General features: G+C 39.6%; 1 long non-coding RNA gene across 1 annotated transcript; it reads left to right on the top strand.

Moving 5' to 3' along the window:
* The first annotated feature begins 407 nt into the window (after positions 1–407).
* Positions 408–6,733, top strand: LOC123981379. The gene is made up of 5 exons (XR_006827745.1): positions 408–467; positions 2,513–2,577; positions 4,189–4,405; positions 5,104–5,149; positions 6,411–6,733. It is a non-coding gene; the product is annotated as an uncharacterized LOC123981379 (long non-coding RNA).
* The last annotated feature ends 15,775 nt before the right edge of the window (positions 6,734–22,508 follow it).

The raw sequence follows: 22,508 nt of genomic DNA, 5'->3' as shown, positions 1-22,508 counted from the left end.
ACCTAGCAGATGGTGGAAGTTACTCATGTCCACAACATCATTGTTCCACATCTTACCATCAGGATTAAACGTTGAACTGTTGCCGGTGTTCTGACGATCTATGCTGCCTTGCCGAAAAATGCTACCATAGCGCAAATCGATAGACTCGACTCTACTCGGCCCTGCTCCGTTTTCCATTGCAGACAGTACCCAGAGATAGTACATAGCTTGTTGTCATAGCGACGCCACACACAACTGCCGCGACGTAATGTTCAATGCGACACACACACCAGCGATCCACACAGCTTTCTCTTTTTTAAGTTAAAACGTTTCAACAATGTAAAGACAGATAAGCGGTATGAAAACCTTCCAGCTGTGTTTTCCTCTGCCGTTGTTGCTGCAGCGGTCTGTGTGACGGCGGGAGCAGAGGGCTCTGTGAGCGGGCGGCTGGCCGGACTCACACTCCCGCGGGTTGGCACAGGCATCCGGTAACGTGTGTCATTGCATATTTGTTTGTGTGGCTTTGGAGGGGGAAACAATAACTGTTCAATTCAATTTTATTTATATATCGCCAAATCACAACAACAGTTATCTCACAGCGCTTTTCATAAAAGAGCAGGTCTAGACCGTACTCTATGATGCTATTTACAGAAACCCAACAGTTCCCACCAAGAGCAAGCACTAGGCGACAGAGGCAAGGAAAAACTTCCTTTTAAGAGGCAGAAACCTCGAGCAGAACCATGGCTCAGGGTGGGCGGCCATCTGCCTCGACCGGTTGGGGTGAAGGAGAGAGAGAGAGAGAGAGGGGGGAACAGAGAGAGGGCAGGAGAGGAACAGAGAGAAAAAGAGAGGGACTGTTTTAATGTATTGGTCTTGTTCAGCCACATAACTCTTCTCACTTGAATGAGGCAGCACTAGTCATGTTAATGTTTTCTTTTTGTTGTTGTTTAGACACAAACTAACCTTCTATTCTGCCGGTAGGTTTCCACCACCTGTCTGCTTAGAAAAAAACACTCAGAACCCAACTTCAGCTAGATTAACAAGAAAGATATGCTCATCTAAAGCAGTTAGTTGTACAAAAGCTTTTAATCGGAAGAGTTTACAAGAGCACAGTTGAAGGTCCCCATACACATAAACCCAGGTATAGTAAGTAAACAACATGGTAATATTGCATTAAGCTGGTTATTCCCAGGGGGCATCATGGTGACTCAGCACTGTCACCACACAGCAAAAAGGTCGAGGGTTTCCTCCCACAGCGCAAACTGCAAACTCTGAATTACCACTAGAGTCATAGGGAATAGTGGAGATAAAGAGTCCCATGTTAAAGCATAACTTTTCAACCTGGACCTTACTTCCCTTTGTTTTTGTGTCTATGTGACTAGCTGGGACATTTTTTAGAAGAAGAGAAGAACATACTTTATGTCACATAGCAAAATTCGTCCTCTGCATTTAATCCATCCCTGAAGGGATTTGAACCCACAACTGTCTTGATGTGAGGCCACAGCACTAACCACTGCACCACCATTTTTGAAATTGGTCTTGTATTGAGCTAGCACCCTGCGTCAGCTGCAGGGAGACAGGGCTGCAACGTAATCCTTGAGGGCAAGTGCTTGTTTTTGCCACTGACAGATTCAGATTGTTCTTACATGTGTTTGACAACACTGTGGACAGGATCCCTACATAGACAGACCTTTTTTTAAAGAGTGAGATTCTTTTTGTTTAATAATAATAATCACTATATCTCTCTCATTAACCGCCACCAGACTCAGTTGATAAAAACAGTAATTCTACCTTGAAGTACATGGGAGTTACTGGCCTTCCGCTGCCTTGGTCGGTTAGGTAGTTTGTGCTATTGTGTGACTTGATTGTTTTAAATGATTAAAACCACAGTCACACATTAACACAAACTAACCAATCACGGCAGTGCAGCCAAGAGAAGTAAAATTACAGTGGCAAAAACAGACACTTTAGTGGACGTACTTTGACGGGGCACACTGGCCCGCAAATATTACATTGCAGCCCTGTTTCGCTGCAGGGCACTGGGGCAATACTGGACCAATTTCAAAAACTTTTGTCCAAATTAGTCACATTGACACATAAACATGGGAAAATATGGTCCAGGTTGAAAAATACAATATATTATACCAATATATAAATTACTTTTTACTACATTTATGTAACCAGGTGATATAGTCAAACCTTAAATATACAGGAGATTCAATTTTCAGAACCTCTATTGGCACAATTTTCTGCTGTAGCGAGAATGCTGCAGGTGTTGATTTTAGACAGCAGAGGGCATAGCGTTGCTGACTCAAAACAGCCACGTGCTTGCCGAGAGGTCAAGGGGCGCCGGGAAAATACACAAAGTAAGTTGCGATATTTTGCATGGACTGGCTGCTGCTGTTATCGGTGAGAACATTTATTAATAATGTTATGTTCTTGTGAGTTATTACGCACAATATGCCAATGTGTTTGTCTAGTGGTGTATGATGTATGTATTAAATTCCACATTGTATGCAATTGTTGCATATAGGATAGCCGATGCTTGTGGAAGAAACCCTACGTGTGGGCCACGAGAGCTCGTTATCCGTGAGTTAGGTATGAAACAGAAGTTACCTAATGAATGTTGTTTTTATTTGTATAACTAATGTATCTGTATGGACACATTGTGTCGTGGTTAGCACAACTGATGTGTAATGTTTACTGTGCAGTGTTGTAATTGTTTTTTTTGTCCTCTTTATAGAGGTGCCACTGCCGTATTTTTGTAACCGTGTTTATCCCTCTTTATGTGCCAACTTTGGGCTGTATTCTTGTATATGTAATAGTTGCTGCATCAATGCCACGTGTGTGCAGAAGTAGTATTGAGTTTCTATTTTCGACTCAAAGAAGACCATTTTATTTTCATTTTTTGTTTGTTTTTGTACATCCCCCAGTTACTCCAGTGGAGCGACTGCCTTCATTTTACAAAAAATTACCAGCCCTGAAGGTGGGAAAACAATAAAAAGAAACCCCGCAAATCGTATTTGAAGTTGTGTGTGTAACTTGTCCCGGCTTCATTTAATACGACTATAGATTAAACAAACAAGATGTGGTGTGTTGATTAGTGAGCTTTAGTGGTGTTGGCAACTTTTGTTACTTTTAACATTTATAACTTTTATAACTAACTAATGTCAAACTTTTCATTTAACTCTCAGCAAGAAAGTGAGTATGTGTATTCCCAAATATGTCAAAATATTACTTATTGACAATTGATGAATCTGACTCTATAGGTGCTTACAGCTTGTAAAAGTTTTTTTAGCTATTTATGTCCAGATCATTTTAGATTTGATAGATGTCTCACTGTGTAAACACACGTTTGCTGATTGACTCTACAGATCAACTCCACATATCTGTCAATAAACGCAGAGAGCAGCTGAAATGTTATGCATTCAATATGTCCATAAATTACCAATAAACCCAACAACACACCCCGAGAAGTAATTTTCCATGAGCTATTCCAGAATATGACTGGTATAAAATTTCATATCTCCAAACGATGCATTGAAACATCACATGAAATACATCAGCCTTGTGTTGCTCACGAGAGACTGAGCAGCTGTTTAAAGTGAGCCGAGTAACAAATTTGGGCCCCTAAAACACAGGCGACATGTAATGTATGTCTCAGCGGGCGCAATAAATACTGTAATAAAATTATGATAGTGTCAATGTTTCCAACCTCACCGAAGGGGGAGAAGTGAAGCGAGGTCCAAGCACTTATGTCAGAGACAAGGTCTTTTGTTATGTGACAAATTTGAATGGGTCCTATTTATATGTGATATTTAACCCAGAGTATTTAATCAAATTGAGCTCTATTAATGTCTGTGGTGGATGATGTTGCCATGCTTTTCACCACTGATACATAAAAACGCCATCCTTCTGCCAAAATTATGAAACTATGCTATTTCATGTCACTTGATGTCAGATTTTTACCTGTAAAACCTGTATTTTTAATAACATGGAAAACTGGAAAAGTCACTTCTGTTATATTGTAGTATGACAGGACTGAACCCCATTCTTTTCTATGATTATGTAATTACCTTTTAAATACCTTTTTAATCCCTCTCATTAAAGTTGTCTTAACCATAGTTCAGCTCTTGCCTTTCTTGTGTATAAAATTATGTCTCCAACCCTCCTTCCATTATCTGCTCTGTTCCGTTCACACAAACACAGGCTAAATCTGCAGGGCACCATCCTCGCTCTGCTGACTCAGACCAGATCAAGGCGTGGGGAGTCTTCTTTTTGGCATCGGGGCAGGAGAGAGGATCTGGAATTACTGGGCATCGCGCCATGTGATGATGGTGTCTCACTTGTTTTGTATGTGTAAACGCATAGCAGCGAGCTTTACATCAATAAGACGCAAAGGAGTTTCCTCACTGCGTAGGAAAAGGTGTGTGTGGAGCATGTTTCTGTATTGTTGATGATTCATGTGTAGGTTACTTTTAAAAGTTCTTTTTCAGGTGTGGATACAACATGTTTTTACTTGACCTCCATGTGCAACCTCAAGGTGATGAAGGGTTTGGTCCATTTCATAAAACTATAAAGCTCCTGCTACATTGAGCTGCAAGCATGATGCAATTGCGTCATCGAGGAACAGATGTTTGTGACATTTTGTATCCAAACTCTCTCTGCCTCTTGCGCTTGCCTCCCTCTACTTCTCCTCCATGTACTGTATGTGCTTTGCCCTCATGTAAACTCTATCTTTGATGTCAGTGCACCTTCTGAGATATTTATAAGGCTTTCCCATGAGGTTCACCAAATGCATGGAGATGATGCATTTACTTAAATGGGATAAGATGACACATAAACAAAGCAGCATATCACAGCAACCAGGATTTCAGTCTGCCATAAAGTGGGGCGGAGAAGGGGAAAAAAAGAAACAAGAAATAATGACAAAATCAAGCTGTTCATTTGGCAGCAAACACCGAGGAACACTTCAGAGGGAATCCAGGGAAACTGAGTAAGCATATTTGCTTTTCTCTCTGGAGTGTTTTCAGCATGTATCACATTGGACTAAAGAGGAAGCTGTTATCTATTATCAAGGTTTGAGTTCAAACTTGTGTATGACAAGTCATCTATCTGTTTTAGGCTTTTCATGTTCCACTCCACTTCAACCTTCTTCTGCAGATACAAGGTATGGTTCATTAGCAGTGTGAAAAATGAGAGCAGATTTCTCACAGCCAATGTAGAACGCTGTGTTTTGTAGTGAGGACTCTACCAGATTTATACTAATTACAGGCCAGAGGGGGTACAAGTTGAACCAAACAGCTTAACACACATCAGAGAAAAAGAAAAATAGTTTTTTGCCCTTCAAAGCTTCATGAATGTACGTATCCTCAAACCACAAGCTGCTAATATACCGCAAAGAGAGCAAAATTAAGGGAAATATGAGCCAAATAATAACAATGTCGGACTACTTCTACAGTATGCAGGCTTCCACATGTTTATGTTTGATCGGCTTTATGCTTTGCTGCACATATTTGCTTTCTTGCCAAGAGAAGTGCACTACCAAACTCATTTCTGCCACTGAGTAAAATGTACTTAGTTAAAACAAAGACTCCAGACTCAATCATCAAAATTAACTCACTATTTAGTGAGTTGTATGTAGAGGACTATATTGTGAGCTCACTCGCAAAATGAAAACAACATTTTCGGACATTATCTCGGCATCGTTAATTACATCATTGCAGTCGGACAGCACAATACACAATGGTATATACGACGTTAATGACCAGTGATGATCAGTTGTACAATACTTTTCAAAACACATTCTGGGATACTTCGAGTGGACTATATAGGGCATAATAATTATCACCATACATTCAGACAGCACTACAAAACGGTGAAAGTAGTGGGTGATTTCTGACGCCGCCAATGTCTTCGGTTACCTTTCAGGAAGTTAACCTGAACACTTCTGCATGCTTCTCACTTCTGTCTCTCCCGCACACATACAATATCAGTGCACACACAGGTCAAGTAGACGGTTGGAAATCCAAACTATTGATGGGTACCTTGGGAAATGCCAGAGTTTAGGCAGAATATACTGAGACATTTCTTCCCACACCTGCTGCTTTGTGTCACTTTATCCCAGAACATCCTCTCTGGTCACATTATCCTGGCCTTCCCAGAGACAAGTATAGGATGACTGGCAAGATTATTGCCAAGTGCTTCAAAACTCATGAACATAAAAAAACATGATAAAGATTAAAGGTAAAGAAGGATTTGTTATAGACTAATATACTTTGCTGGCAAAAATAAATACAGTAAAGTGGTTCACAACAGCTCAGTTAAGTTGTTGCATGTTGCTATGAATTCTCTATTTTATGCCAGAAATATGTCATACAGATTTTACTGTAGTACATTTTATAATGACACCCTCTTTTTCATTCCCCCAGTAGGATATACAGGTAACCAGAGCAACCAGCGGATTCAGTGACATCGGACACCGCCAAGGAGAATTGACTCTTTTCTCCAAGCCACGGGAAACACAGGACGCAATCTAGGCCTCTCAACCATCAGCATGCTACCCAGCAACACAGGCCCAAAGCTTGGGTTACCACCTTACCCTCTTCTCTTTGTGCATCTCTCCATTCAGCAGCAAGAAAGACAACTAAAGCTGTTTCAGGCCCTGAGGTGCGATTTACTGCTTTTAGGCACCAAAGTGGCTTTTGAAAAATTGTTATGACACTTAATAAAGTTAGCTGGCAGTTAATTCCCACATAATATCCTCTGTACTCATATGAACGAAACACAGGAGGTGTATGTAAACCAGTTTGCATGCACTTGTGTGGAGTGAAGAAGTTTGCACGTGGATGTTTACTGAGGCCTGGGAAACAAACTTAAACTGAATGATCCACTTTCTCAGAACATAAATTTCTGACATAATTAAACACTTCGCAGAACATCGCCAAAGGGGGGACTGATGGCAGGAGTGTGTTTCATCTGTCCCAACCGGAACTGTAATGTTTGGCCAAATAAATAGAGGGTATCGTCTTTCCCGCAAGCCCAGTAATTAAATGAGGAGGCTTTTTATAGCACTGCTTTGAATCATATCGGTATCGGTTAGATAAGGCTACATGTTAATTTGTATAGCAAGAAGAAAATACAGAACAGTTGGAAAATTAGAGAAAACTGCGTGGTCTTTTAAACCTAATCAGATGTGTTTCCAGTAAAAATATTTGCCTAATCAATCGTTTCCCTTAGAGAAAAAGAAAAACAATCATCACACCATGGATCATTAGGCAAAATGGGCACTGCCTCGATATGGCTGTGCCCAGAAATCCAGCCAAGTTAAGTATTGCCAACGGTTGTGATCAACGTTAACAGCTACAATAATACATACAAAATGGTGCTGTTTACTAAAGAAGCTCTCATTAACAGAAGATAATAACTGTAGGCACCAAAATCTGTCTGGGAGACAATGGCTTCAGGCCGAGGTTATACAAAACAGTAATTGGCTTCTGATTAAAATATTGGCAAAATAAAAAGGCGTCAGTAGTCAATTTACTATCCAGTAATTACAGCACATCATTGTTAACACCACTGTCAGTAAAAATAGCAGGGCTGGGAAGAGACATAATATGGTTTAATTTTATGCAGAGGAAATATGCTGGAATGAAGGAGGGCAGAGCAGTGGTGGAATGAAGGTCAGGTAGCACCTGTTTAACATCAGCAACTAACAGCAGGAATATGAATCAGACCATCTGGGTACAGCTTTGCCCATCAGATTACTGCTTGGCATGCAGCTGCGTGACTGTGCATGTGGGCTTGTTTAACTATATTTGTGGGGTCCAAAAAAATCGTGATTCCACTATGCTTGTGGGGATCGACAGCTTGTCCGGACCAAAATGCTGGAACTCACAAGGTTAAAGGGCTATTTGAATGTTAAGACTGGGTTTTAAGGGTAGTTTAGGGTAGAATTAAGTTTAGGTTAGGGGTAGGGTAAGGGTCAGAATTTTAGTTGTGATGGTTAAGGTTCAGGTAAGGGTCCAGATAATGCATTTTGTCAATGACAGTCCTCACAACTATAAAAGTACAAGGACGTGTGTGTGCGTGCGTGCGTGCGTGCGTGCGTGCGTGCGTGTGTGTGTGTAAGAAAGAGACAGACAGACAGACAGACAGATATACAGTATGAGAGAATAACGTGAGAACCATCTTGAGGGGATCAGCAATTATAAAGTCTCTCGATCATAACAGCATTCATTTGTCTTTCATTTAGGTAATTTGCTTTGATATAACCACTGTTTCTAAACAGTACCTATATACTAGGAAATTGGTTGGTGGAGGTAACGCATGGTTTGTAGAATTAAAGAGTCTGAGTAGGACTAAAGAACTTCTAGCCGGGCGCGGAGCTAGACTCTCAGCACAGTGGGGGCCGGACTTCATCTCAGGGCCCACCAAGTCCACTGAGTCTGTCTCAAGCGGGAAGCTTCCGGTCTACAATATGAAGCCGATGCAGAAGTCCCTGAAGCCTGCATTTTATTGAAAATCCAGCAGGGGCGACTCCTCTGGTTGCAAAAAGAAGTCCGGCTCTATTAGAAATAATGGGAAAATGACCCTACTTCTCAGCTGAATAATTACCCCAGTAAACACTTTCCTGATGAGTTTATGGTCTCAGTCGCTAGTTTCAAGTCTTCTTCAACACAACATGATGTTCATTTAGTAAATTATGGTCCCATTTATTTTAAAATAGACCACAAAGCAGAGTATGTTTCAGGGCAGGATTATCTATGATTGACAAGTCATTACCATGGCGACCTGTCAATCAGGCTAGAGCCGACTCATACCCTCGGCACTGTGTAAATTTAAACAGCACCGTTGAAAAAGCTTATTAGGAGTTGGCTGTTAAATAAGCAAATAAGTTTGCCATTTGTTTGAAATACAAATGTTACTTTAAAATGTATGTTTATTAAAACATGTTTCCTTAGAATATAGTGTTTTTTGTTGGTTATTTTGTTGAAACCAGGAGTGAAGGGACTGGCTGCCCCCCTGCACCCACACTACCTCCGCTTATGCCTCTAGCCATTACTTTTCAAATTTTGTCTATTCTCTTTGAGCAGGTTCTCCAAGGCAAAGACAAGCCACTATGTAGGTATCAATAAAATATCTATGTAAATTGTATACAATTTAACATCTCATGTCTTTAGTAGTAGTAGTGCATTAATGTAACCTAGTAAATATAGTAAGCTGTGTAATAATGCAACAAAAGTATTCGCTATGCTTTTATGAATGAGGAAGCAATGAACATAATTATATGCCTCTATCCAGCAAGTTAGTAATTAGCTCTCAGATGGACAACCAATATATACTCTCAGTCTACCTACTGAAAACTGGAAAAACCTCACTCTCTGCAGGGCAGGTTCTAGCACCCCCAGGTAATATGTTTCCTTGAGAAGCGGCTCTGGTCAGTGAAATGCCTTATTTTTATGGGTCAGCTGGCTGCGCATGCATTATGCAATTGTCAGTGTGTAGATTTGCTTGGATGAAAAGTTAAACCCACAGCACCCTGTTAGAAATGAAAATAAAATATATTAAATACATATACGGACAGAGCTGATTTAATGATCTCAATAGTGCAGACTAGATCCATAGAACGTTATGAACCTCAGTCACAACGGCCATAGATTCTGTCAGTTTGTTTTACCATTAAAACTCTGAGTCCTCGTTGAGAACTGAAGTCTTAATAGATTGTGTTTGTATGGGTCTGCTCTCAAGCTAATACTTCTGCAGAATATTCAACATGATGGTGAGATATGTGGAGCCTTGTCGCTCACCCTGTGTGCATCCACTGACAGGACCAAGAAGAGACCGTGTGCAAGGGCTTCCCTCCCAGAAGAAAGAAACAAATAAATTAATTAACAGAAAAGAGATGTAAAAGCACACACAAGCGGCCTATGTGTGAGTGCAAGAGAACCAGCTAGGCATCACTGCCATCCCAAACAATGCTTCAAAAAAATTTTTGTGTCACCCAATCTACTGTATGGTATTTTAGCTAATCCCTTCTTCACCCCATATCGTCCCGTATGTAACACCTGCTCTTTCCCTCTCGTTCATCGGGACACAAAAACCCTACATGACACCCTGACAGTTTTTTCTGTAGGAAATCTCTTGGAAGCACATGTAGGGTAACATCCTCTGTTCCCACCTCTGCCTGTGCTCCCCCCCTCCATCCGTCTCCCTCTTTTGGACGCCACCACAACAGCTGTGGAGTGGAGAGTGCGCTGATGATGTCCTCAGGGGTAATTGCGCAATAAATGTGAGGTCTAAGGGAGTAAATAAAAACTGTAAGCTGTAAGCCAGGACCAAAGTAACCAGGAGAGAGGGAGAGAGCAAGAAAGAAACTCAGAGAGTGGAGGTGGGGGCGTGGGGGGGTAACTTGACACTAACCACCACCTCTATTAAAAGGAGCATCACCAGCACCACATCTGCCCTATATATAGCTTGTGGGCTGCTTTCAGTTTCGGTTTTCCCTCTCATTCTTTGTGTGACTCTCACTCTTCTTTTCTCCATAGCGTCCACCCTCCAGCAGCCTTCTCCATGGCCCCCTCGCCCCCTTACCATACTACAATCATAGAATGGTGTCATAATATGTATGCAGGCTTTTCTACATCCAAGTGCATCGATGAACACATTGCTGGGAGAAATTTGAAAAGATGGTCCTTTCTCACAAATTTAAACTTTATTTGATTTTTCTCCTTGGAAATGTGTCAGCAGGTAAATGCCAGTGCAGATTATCAGAAAAGGCCTTTCTGCTTTATACTGTGTTAATGGCTCATACATTATAAGACATATTTCATCTTAGGCTGTTAGATGCTGAGCCACACCTCAATTCATTAAATAGCATCAAATCCTCCCATAGCACTCTGCTGCTAGAGCAAAATCTGCTCAATTTACTCATCTATCACTGGAAGGGAAGGACATTAGCAACAGCAAAGAGGAAAGGAGCTACCATTAGCAAGTTTTAATTCTCCACATACTCCACATATCAATTTTGTTATACAAGACAGCAACTGAATAATGTGAGGAAATGTAGATACAGCAATGGGTGAAAAAGCAGAGTAGTGCATTGAAAAGAAGTGTGAGATATCAGTTGTGAGTCAGGCTAAAAACAACCATAATAATAAAAGATTTTGATCATTGTTGAGATTAAATAGGCTAAGTTTTCAGGAACCGTGACTGAACAGCTTTCTGAGACTGTTCTTAGGCACATTTGTATTTTGAGCTAAATGCTAATGTCAGCATGCTTACATGCTCACACTGTGTATGTAAACATCAGCATGTATATGTAAAGTTTACCATGTTCACCAACTTAGGTTACATGTTATAGCATACTAACATTTGCTAATTAGCACTAAATGCAAAGTACAGCTGGCTCTGAGGGAATGTCATTAGTTTTACAGGTATTTGGTTGTGAACCATAGTATTGGACAAATTAAAATTTTGACCTCATGGTTCTAGTAGAGAAAAAGTCAGGTGATTCCCAAAGTTAGTAGGATTCATGCCCTGGGGACCACTTATGTCTGTCCAAAATTCCATGAAAATCCATTAAAAAGTGTTTGAGATTTTTCAGCCTGGACATTGTGGTGGACCAACCTAAAGGTCAATATTGTCATCCACAGAGCCACTATGATGGCTAAAAACATGATCCTTCATTTATTAACAGTAGAATAGTATGACGTGTATGAAGGTATACAATGTACTGGATCAGAAAAGTAAGTGGCTTCAAATCTGAGCTCTGCCTCAGTTATATGAATTCTGCCTGTATTTGAGTTTCCGCCCACAGTCCACAGAGACCCTAACTTGCCAATAAATTCCGTGGGTTTAATGGTAAGGTGCAGCCAATTCTTCTACAAAGCACATTTATATACTGTTCATTTGTGTTGCTAAATACTTGAAGGAGTGAACATAATTGCTGCTATATGACTGTGCATTAGCCTTGTGATAGACTGGCAACCTGTCCAGGCTGTTTCTCTGGCTTTGTCCTTTTCATGCTGGGATGGGCTACATCCCCCTGTAACGATGAACAGGAGTAGGCAGGAGTGGAAATTAACTTTTTGGCTCGCCTGCCAATGGGACTGGTAGATGAAAAAATCCACTGACCAAGTATATTTTTTACGGGCCAAAATAATAAATTGCCTTTTTAAGTCACATAAACATTTGTTTCAGTGCTTTTAATTGAGATAGTAAGGTATTATGTCAAATACAAACTTAAAGAAGACACCAGATTGAAATTTAAAGCAAAATTAATTTGTTGCTTTTAAATGTACTTAAGACATAACAGTAAATTGTTTTTTATCATTCAACTTAAATCTCATCACTGCTCACTCTTCATCATGCATTATCATTCAACTTAAACCTCCTCATTAATTAATTAACCCATCCCCACACACTATATATTCATTAAACTTTCATATAAAGTGTGTCACTACTATAGGTCTATTTTAGCTAGCTAGCTAAATGCTAAAAATGCTCCATGTACTCCAAGCACGACTTGACGGCTCCCGCTCCAATCCCCTAACTCCCACCTACTTAAAAATGTACACCAATCAAACACAGAAACTTGAAATTAACATAAACAACAACCAATGAACACCCCTAATCCATGTGAACGCCCCTAATCCAATTTTAGATCCCTGGGTACAGCGGAGACCACAAGAGCGACACACAACAAAAACAATGCTGGTCCACTGTTAGCTAGCGTCAAAAAGATATTATATGGCAATATTGTACCGGATACGTTTACCCGCCAATGTGGCGGGTAGCCTTCCAACATGTAGCTGCCAAATGCAAAATCTACCCACATTTGGCGCTTGGCGGGTGTTAATTTCCAGTCCTGGGAGTAGGCAATGTCAGTCATGGCAAATCACATATATTGTATATATATAAAAATCAGAACTAACCAACGTTTACAGTGCCAACATTAGCGTAATATTTTTTGGCCTGAAACAACTGATTGCAAAGATATCTGTAATTAACACAGTAGGTACAATCTACAGTGCACGGGCCTGCATGTTTTAAAAGTTTAGTATTTTAATGTGACAATGTCCTGTCTTATCAGCTGGTAAACATCTTGGCTCCATAGTTTCCTTTCAGTGTGTCTGATACACAGCACAGCTCTTCTTTTTTCAGCGTGATGTGTGGGTAGACAAGCAGACGGTTCCTGGTTCTTTGTGGTTCTTCCATCAGCTCTGAATCTGAGTGGGTGGCTGACTAACTGCTCGACTGGCATTCCCCCAGAGACACAAGGAATGACAAAAACTTAGAAAAACAAAGGCACACCAAAACCCCAATTGACTTGCACAATAAAATCCTAATTAGCTACTGGCGATAATGATAATAAAAATATAGTCTAGACATGCTGTATTGAATAAAAAGTGGGGATTTTATGAGAGCGTAATGCACAGTTTAAAAAAACTCCACAATGTTGTTTGCAATGCCAGTGACAGTTTATATTATCTTGTTTTATGAATAATAAAAAGTGCCTTGCCGTTTTCGTGTTTGCTGATGTAAGGGGAAAGTATGCTAGTGGGTGTGAGTGAAGTCTGGGTCAGACTTGCACGCTGGAAACAGCTCAGTGTTTCATTAGCTTGCCTACTATTGCTTTATTGTTATTGAAGTGGCTCTTAATTTAAGCTAACTATAATGAAGAGCCAATAGAGTTAGGGATCACGTTATAGTCTTCAACAGTAAATCTTGCTGTGTGTGTGTGTGTGTGCTTGCTTGCAGTATTTGTTTAGAGGCACCACTTTGTTTTTGCTTTTACATCTTAAGCAGCACAGCTTAAAGGTTCAAGTTCAACATTTTGGGAAATATGTATTGTTCTGTTTCACGCAGTTAGATGAGAAGATCCATAACATTCTGATGTCTGTACAGTCATAATGTAAGCTAGCTGAAGCTAGCCACCAGTTCTTCCTCTGGTTAGCATGAAGGCTGGAAACATGAGGAACTAGTCTGGCTCTGTCCAAAGGGTAAAAAAATGACCACATCTAAAGCTCACTAATTGTCATATCTTGTTTGTTTACTACAAACAAAGAACAAATTATATATAGGATAACCAACCACTCCACGTTTTATCAGGTTATGTGAGTTATGTGCCTGACTTACTGGAATTAAAGTTAATATGCGGATTTCTCAAAATGTTGAAACATGTCTTACCTGTAGCCTGAAACTTTATTTCAACCCCTTAATTTACAGTCTTTGCTCCATAACTGAAAAATGACTTCCCATAAAGTATTTTTGTTTCAGTCAATCTTGGCTTAAGAAGCACGTTCAAAGACAAACACAGACAGAAATAAAAATGACATTTTATTAATTTTATTCCCAATATAGCCTATATGATTAAGATTAAGATGGATGAAAGGCCACCTACTGTACATGATCAGTGGCTCATCCAGGTGCTCAGATGCTCACTGAAGTGCTGCACAAGCTATATTGTACCTTCTTTGGAAATCTGGTGTATTCATGTTCAAAACAATGAATGTGACCAGAACTTCTGTCAAGTAATTTACTGCCACTGTGTTTTATTGTCTAGAGACAGTGTGGCGATGCTGTTGTTGCCACAGAGGAAGCCCATAAAAGAAGTCATTCTCTAATTTTGTTTGTCATTCACTGCATGTGACAAATGTGGCAAAATGTCTTGCGCTCTTTCCTTTTTATTGTATATGATATAGTGATCTGTGGAAGAGCCACTGAAATGTGCACTGAGTTTTGAGGATGGTTGAAATGTAAAAAAGCTTCTATTTTTGTAGACCTCTGGTGAGGAGCTTTTCCTCATGTCTGCAGTGTGCGGGTTCCCTTCTACTCGCTTTGATCTTTTTCTGGAATCAAATGTAATGATTGTGGCTAACTTTGAAATCTGGAAACACACTTGCTATGTCTCGTTGCAGAGCTCTGTTGCACGGTTCTCACTGGCACATTTAAGCAGCTGTTTGCCACAGTTGGTGAAGAGGTGCCATCAAGTGCTGATGGTTAGCAGGTTTTCATTGTGTCAACTGACTACACCAGATAATTAAAGGAATAGTTTGACATTTTAGGAAATACACTTATTTGCAAGCTTGCCAAGAGTTAAACAAGAAGAACAATATCACTTTCATATTTTTGCATATGGAGCTGGAGCCAGGAGGCGGTTAACTTCGCTTAGCATAAAAAATAGACACGGGGAAACAGGCCCCGCTTTTTCCAAAATTCTAAAATATTCCCATCTAGTTCTGAAACTGAAAGGTAAAAATGACATGATACTGGTTTTAAGGGGGATTCTGTCCTGTAGCTGTTTCAGAAGGAACATCTGCCAGGCACAGTGACTGCCTAGAGTCAAGTGAAGCAAGCAACCAGCAGTATGCTTAAAAAATGTAACACTTATGTTTGTGCACAGATTAAATTAATGAGTTATAAAGTGTCAATTAGTGAGCTTAAGTTAGATTTGTTTACCTTTGGACAGAGCCAGGCTAACTGTATCCCCCTCCATCCCCTCTTTATGCTAAGATAAACTAACCACCCCCTGACTCTCGTCATATGGGAAGGATGGTAGCAATGGGAAACATTCCCATGTTTACAATTTACAAGAATTTACATCATCAAACAAGTCAAGATGGTTGTATGATTGCAGAGTTGGCCATCTGAGGGTTAAAAATACAGTCAATTGACAATATACCACAACATATATTAAAGCTGGGTTTAATTACTTGAACGGGCTACGGCTGACATGAGTCATCCACGTTTCCCTCAAAGGTCAACACTGTCAAGACAGTATACAATTGGCATTAATACTCATGCAAAAGTTCACCAAATTCAAACTCTGTGAAACCACCACAGGATTTTGCTTCGCCTCTACAAGCGAAGCCACTGATCACTGAACGCTACATCAACGCAAGAATTTGTCGTGATTGGGTGTAATGAAACCTGCATAATCTCAGCCCCATGTTGCATTAGAGTATTATTGGACCACAGTGTAAGCAGTGTTGTGTTACAAATTCCTGGAAACATCATGTACTTTTTGTGTCCACTAATGTTATACAGTTTGATTTGACTGCTGTTGCATGAGGAATGGGTATTGATTGGATCTGCTATGGTTGATGTTAATTGCAACCTCACTTTATAGCCACTCTAATCTGTTGTCATCTTCTGCTGGAGTGCAGTATTTGCGCTTGACAATAACATTACCGCTTGGTAATATAACAATTCTTCAATCTGTTGCACATTTTATTATTGTCTTTTTCACAAAATAATTTTACATTTTTGCACTTTCACTGCTGTTAACTAGTTTGGATTCTTCTTCTTCGTTGCGTTTTTCCTGGCCATCAAACATTGTTAAAATAACAGTATATGGTGAAACACTGATAAACAGAAACTCTTTCTGAAGAGGTACGGCCAGTAAAGCCCCCTTATACATAAGGCATGTTAGGCTATATTGGCAAATGGAATTAGGACAGAGCATGTCTTTCATGTGGTAATAGGCCTATTTGTTGGAGTTGGGGGACCATGCTTTATGTTACTTAAATAGCTTTATACGACTATATTTCTATATATAAAAAAGATCTTTTACCACAAGTACTATGGAGGTTTTTTTTTCACGTGACTGTGCATTTAGTTTTGAAGATATATAGTTTCTCTCTTAACCCACTACAGTATCATTTCAAAGTGCATTGTCTTTAACTGTGAATATAAACCTTTACAAATTACAAATGTTGTATAGTAAAAATGTATGCCATCTCATTTAATATATTTTGGTGTTGTAAAGAATGAAGTTAGCATTAGTGTAAGATAAAAGTGGAATGGTTAATGACAGTTTTGTAAATCCTTCCATTTTTTCTGCGTTTTACTATTGGTCCATTTTTGTTTTGTCCAGTAATGTTTTTCTATGGATTCCAATATTGGTCTCTTGTTTCACAACTTTTGTCCAGACAGAAATATCTCAACAACTGTTTGATGAATTGTCATAAAATTGGGTACAGACATTCATGGCCACCAGAGGACGAATCCCCTGATGAATTTAGTGATTCTGTGACATTTCCTCTAGTGCCACCAGCCGGTCAAAGTTTTCACTCAAGAAAATATCTCAACATCTACAAGATGGATTGGCACAAGATTTTATGCACACATTTATGGCTCACAGAGGATGAGTCCTACACTGTAAAACATTACAGGCCCATTTAATTATGTCAACTTACTTCTTTTTAACTGAAATAGCTCTGGCAAGAAAAAAAAGGCGAGTGTGCGGGGATGGGAGTCAGAGAAAAAAAATTGCCTAGGTGCTATGTATTTTGAGTTTGAGAGAAATATACACATAATCAACTAACTATTAGGAATGAGCAAGTACTCGGTTGAAACGAGCATCCAGTACAGATACTTTTCTCCGAGTACAAGTATCATCAAATATGTCAATATCTGTTTTGTAATAAACTATAAATATAGGAAGCTTTTTTAATCTATTACTATTGTGATCAAAAACATTTCTCTGAAGCTCAATTCTGAGGCTGTTCTGTAAATCGTTTTCTTATAAATATAGCAGCATGAATCAGCATGAATCATCAGCATGTGATTAACCCATACCAATTTCAGCCTTAAGGTGATGTGCTACGCTTGCCAACTATTTTGAACGTTGACTGCAGCGTGCATGTGAGCTCGCCAAGTGGTGCGTAGCTCGACACAGCAACAAACTGCCCTGGCGCATCACAAGTCGTTGAAGATAATAGCGCAGCGGCACTGTTGTCATGGTCTGTCTGCAAAGCCCTTTTTACATGTAAACTGGAACAAACTTGGAATTTAAATCCCCTTAACTTGAAATTAATTTGGTTAAGTTTTTTTAACTTGAAACTGAATAAGTTGGAATAACTCAAAGTATGAAGTAAAAGTTATAAAAAGTTCATTTAACTAAAAAAACAATGTTGAGACAACTATAACACTGTAGTTATATCAACTTTATGAACTTGAATTTGTGAGTTGCAACAAAGGCAAGGTTCAAGTGGAGTTAACTTGCATTTTCAAGGCAGCAGGTGAATTTGCATTTCCAAGTTAAACTTACTTGAAATGTCTTCTTTAGTTAGTTACCTAACTTACAAATGCGAGTTGCCGAAGCATCCAGAGGGCAGAGCGAGCCGAGAGAGGGAGCAGAGAAGAGAGAAGAGCAAGAGAGCACAAACGACGTTGCGTGTCGCTCTTTTGTTGCCTGGGGCGTGGTTCCCCAGAGGGCGTTTCAGGTTTCCCGAGGGACTGCCTTTCTAAACTTAATGTCTAAAGGAAAATAAATCTATTTGCACGTATTATAATCAAATATTTTCCACAATCGAACCTCAATGGTCAGACGGTTGTACTGTTCTAAGTTAAGCATTTGGTAACAGGAAACAATTTTCACATTATTGGTCAGGATATTTGTACATTTAACGGCATTTCCAACGATGGTATGTAATACTTATTTCATCCACTTGGGGGAGCTCAGGTTACATGAGGAAAGCTTAGATTAATCCAAGATCATCTCTCCTTAGGAACCGGGAAATAGTTATTCATCCTTAAATTCAAGCTAGCGATTAAGAGTATAGTAAAACATTTCTTTATCATCATTTCTAAAGGGATTTTGTAGGAAAGTATTATGAACAAGCATTGATTACATTACATTGAAAATAAAAACCCTGCAAACGTAACTTATTTAGATTCTTTTCAGCACTAATATCAACAACAGATAGCAACAACATGTTAACATAACTACTCAAATAATAATCAGATAACTAAAGATTTAATTAAACTTAATTAAATGCTTTGAGTCTTTGGAGACTCCAGTCTTTGGTTATTTAAAGTTCAGCTTTCTGGGTTATGTCACAACTTGGGTGAGACAGGGGTGTCCCTTTGATGGGTTAATGAAACACAGAGCAAGGACAGTTACCACGGTTACAAGTGATGCCAGTTTTGTTTGCCAGTTTTGGCTGTTCAGGGAAATGCTAATCGCTGGTTCGTGTCCCTTTGTCAGTTTAACAGTCAGGCCCCACGTTATCAGCTTCGTAGATCAAAAAGGTGCCAGTTTTACGATCAACTGCCCAGGCCTAGCACTTAAAGAAAGCAACTTTGACCCCCTTTTCCGCCTTGATAAATTTTACAGTGTAAAAATTTACGGTGCTCCAATTTAGGAGCGCCACCACTGATATTTATGGTTTAAGTAAAATGTCTCAACACCTATGATTGTTCACACCTAAGGAGGTGAGAGGAAGCTGGAGCACCTGGAGAGAACCCACGTAGACACAGGGAGAACATGCAAACTCCATACAGAAAGGGGTTTGAACCAGCAACCTTCTTGCTGTGAGGCGCCACCGTGCAGCCCACCCTTGACTGAAACTTGAAAATAGCATATGACACCCCTTGATTCAGACAAGGAAAATCTCCTCCAAAAAAGGAAAACAGGGCAAGAGCAATTTAAGAATTGTAATGTTTCTTGTAATTGTAGTGCCATCATCAGGTTAGACTTTGTGTTTAGTGCTAATTAGCAAATGTTACAATGCTAACGCACAAAACTAGCATTAGCATTAGCTCAAAGAACCACTGTGCCGATGTAGCCTACTGTCTCACAAGATTCTTTTATGAAAAAGAATCTAGGGAACGTTTTGTAATTAACCAGCAGGTGCTTCCCTTCTCGCTCATTCACAAGTGATGTCAGGTTTATTTTCAGTGACTTGGTAATACGTATGTCTCAGCTCTGCCACCTCATGCTGTATGTAGAATATGATTTCCCCACCTTCATTTTCCAATGTAAGGAGTTCAGGGAACTCATGTCGACCATAAATCTGTCACAACATGTGGTTAGACTTCTTCACTTCACCTTGTTGAGGAGTAATTTGGCAATGTAATGAGTTTTGTAAAAGGATGTCCTCACTTGCTCTTTCTTTTTGGTGCGGGATCTTTGCTCTCCTTGTCAGTGCTTAAATGTGATGAACTTAAAATGTAGTGACTTGTGTGAACTGCTTGAGAACATGTCTCTTTGCAGAAGTTAAAATAGTAGGTACAAAGCATTTATCATCATGACGCACAAGGCATCAGTTGACACATGCAGACATTGTCCAAAATAAGAGTTTATAATTTAAGCTGAACAAAGAGTCTATTATGGCCGACTCAGGGGCAGAGAGAAGACGCTGACTGCTGATATTTCTGTTTGTTTAAACGTTTTACTCACAGTGAAACAACGTTAATTTTGGTTTGCGGGATGTTGGTCGTCAGGGATCGTAGAACGGTGTGAAGAACAGATGGTCTGAGTAAAAAACCTGTTCAAAAACACAAAGCTTGACAGTGCAGCTTTTTTCCTCTCTTAATTGTGAAATACACAAGTGACAAATCACTGCCGTGGTGACACAAGAGATATTTGTTTTAAGCTTTTGTTTGATTCTCTGTATATTCGATACAATATGGCAATCATAGAAGAGAACAAGCCAAAGACACCATACTTGTTTAGCAATCAGTGAACGCAAGAGAAAAAAAGAGAGCCCCATTCCCAGCCATAGCACACACATGGGAGTCTGTTCCCACTAGTGTCTTAAAATAGTCAACGAGGGCTTTTCAATTATACAGGCCACGCTGTAAGAAGGGGCCCAATCATAAAACCAGAGTGTTTACCTCCTCTCTAAATCTTACTCTGCTTTGATTAAGGGGGCAGAAGGCGGCTGGGAAGCTGGGACAGAAAGGACAAGGCCAGGGGGGGAGATACTGTACAAAAACTGTAGGAAACACAATGAGAGCTGTAATTGTCAGCCATCTGTGACCTGAGGCCAGCAGAGCATCCACCATAATGGTAGTCAGTCCTGTAACACTAGAAGAACAGAGAGAGAACATGAGTGGGGTCATTAAAGAGACAAAATGGGTCAAGGTGTGTGAGGCTAAAGTTAAACTTAGTCTATATTAAAGGGGCAGTCTTCCATTTTACATTTCAAAGTCAGTTAACTCGTCATGAGGACTAGTTTGCTAAGCCTCAAAACGTTTGTGTAATGTCTTCTGTTAAGTCTGTTAAAATTACATCATCTGAGTATCTCACCCTGATCTTGGTGACTACAACCATTAGAACCAAAATAAACAAAGATGCTGTTCTGTTGCATTATGGGAAGTGTAGGATCCAGTGTTTTAGGAGCTTGACGCGTAGTAGGGAGGAAAGGTCAGGATATCTTGACCTCTTCTGCTCCATACGCTTATTCGTTTTCCTGCCAGATTAGATGAGCAGATCAATCCTCATGTCTGTGTGTTAAGTATAAAGTTGCAAAGTGGGAGGAGTCCCATTTATTTTTCCCATACACGATGTTACGTGACTCACAGTAGGAGCACTTCTACAGCATGGATGGGCATGAAGCTCTACTGGTTTTAATCATCATATAAATCACAGAAAATAACGATAAACAATATTTTTTCCACCTTCATTTTATAGTAGTAGTCATGAGAGGTAGTGATCTTCTTATGTGCCATATGTCAGCATCTTTAATGATGAACAGACATAAACATTAGAATTCCCTCACTTTCATCATGGAAAATGAAGCCCCTCCTGCACACACACGCATTTGAAATTGCATGCGTGTTACTTTATGTGTCTTAATAGAAATAACTGCTGCTTACAAGGGTGTGGATGTGGTTATAGAAAAGGATTTACACCTTTGTTCCCAGGTTTCATTGTCCAATGCTGCTTTGAGGAACCAGCTAGACTTGTTTGGTTCCCTCTCTAAAGGACATCAATTATACCACACCTTGCCGTTGATGCTGCACTGCAGACCAGAGAAAAATATTGTTTGTTCATCTCCCCAAGATAAATGAAAATGAGCTTGATAATCTAGTGTTTGTCATGTGTAGAAAGGCAATGTAACTAATACATATGATATGAGTCATTTGAGTTTACAACAAAATATTATGATAGAAAGAGGGATAAAAGTGTCCATTTAAAAATAAATATATTAAACAAATACTTGTTTTTAATTTTGTTGGACTTATGCATAAATGATTAATGCTCATTTAAGGGTAAATTTGATTTTTGTTGATCTTTAATTCAGCAGGTCAACCTCAGCATAAACACCTACGTCTGATCTTTTTCTGCTGGCTGGATGCTCAGGGGATTATGTTTTTTAACGAGCTTCTCCTCATAGGAGGTAGCTCATCCCTAATCAATATTTCAACGCATATATTAACATTATCCAAATTGATTAAGTGCCTTTGCACCTTTAAATATTGTTTATCAAAGGAAAGGTCACTTGATGTATTTGGCTGTCCAACAGGGTATCTTCCTGAGGACTCCATAGGAAGACATGGTGTAATATTGATCAATGGTTTAGCTTAGCACTAAAGATTCATAAGTAAATGTTTACACATCCCTTCAGGGAAACAATCATTGAACATCAGTGTGTGTGTTTTACAAATAAGAGAACATGGAGTCCAATTGGAAAAGCACAAATAAATCAAGAAAGACAGTTAAATCAGCATAACTGTTGCATCAAAGATCACATCAGTAAAAAAGCATAAAATTTATGTTCAGAGCTAGATGACTC

This window comes from Micropterus dolomieu, linkage group LG13 (assembly GCF_021292245.1).
Source record: "Micropterus dolomieu isolate WLL.071019.BEF.003 ecotype Adirondacks linkage group LG13, ASM2129224v1, whole genome shotgun sequence".
NCBI classification, from domain to species: Eukaryota; Metazoa; Chordata; class Actinopteri; order Centrarchiformes; family Centrarchidae; genus Micropterus; species Micropterus dolomieu.
The sequence above is the reverse complement of the archived record's forward strand: the minus strand, read 5'-3'. Positions and strand labels throughout refer to the sequence as shown.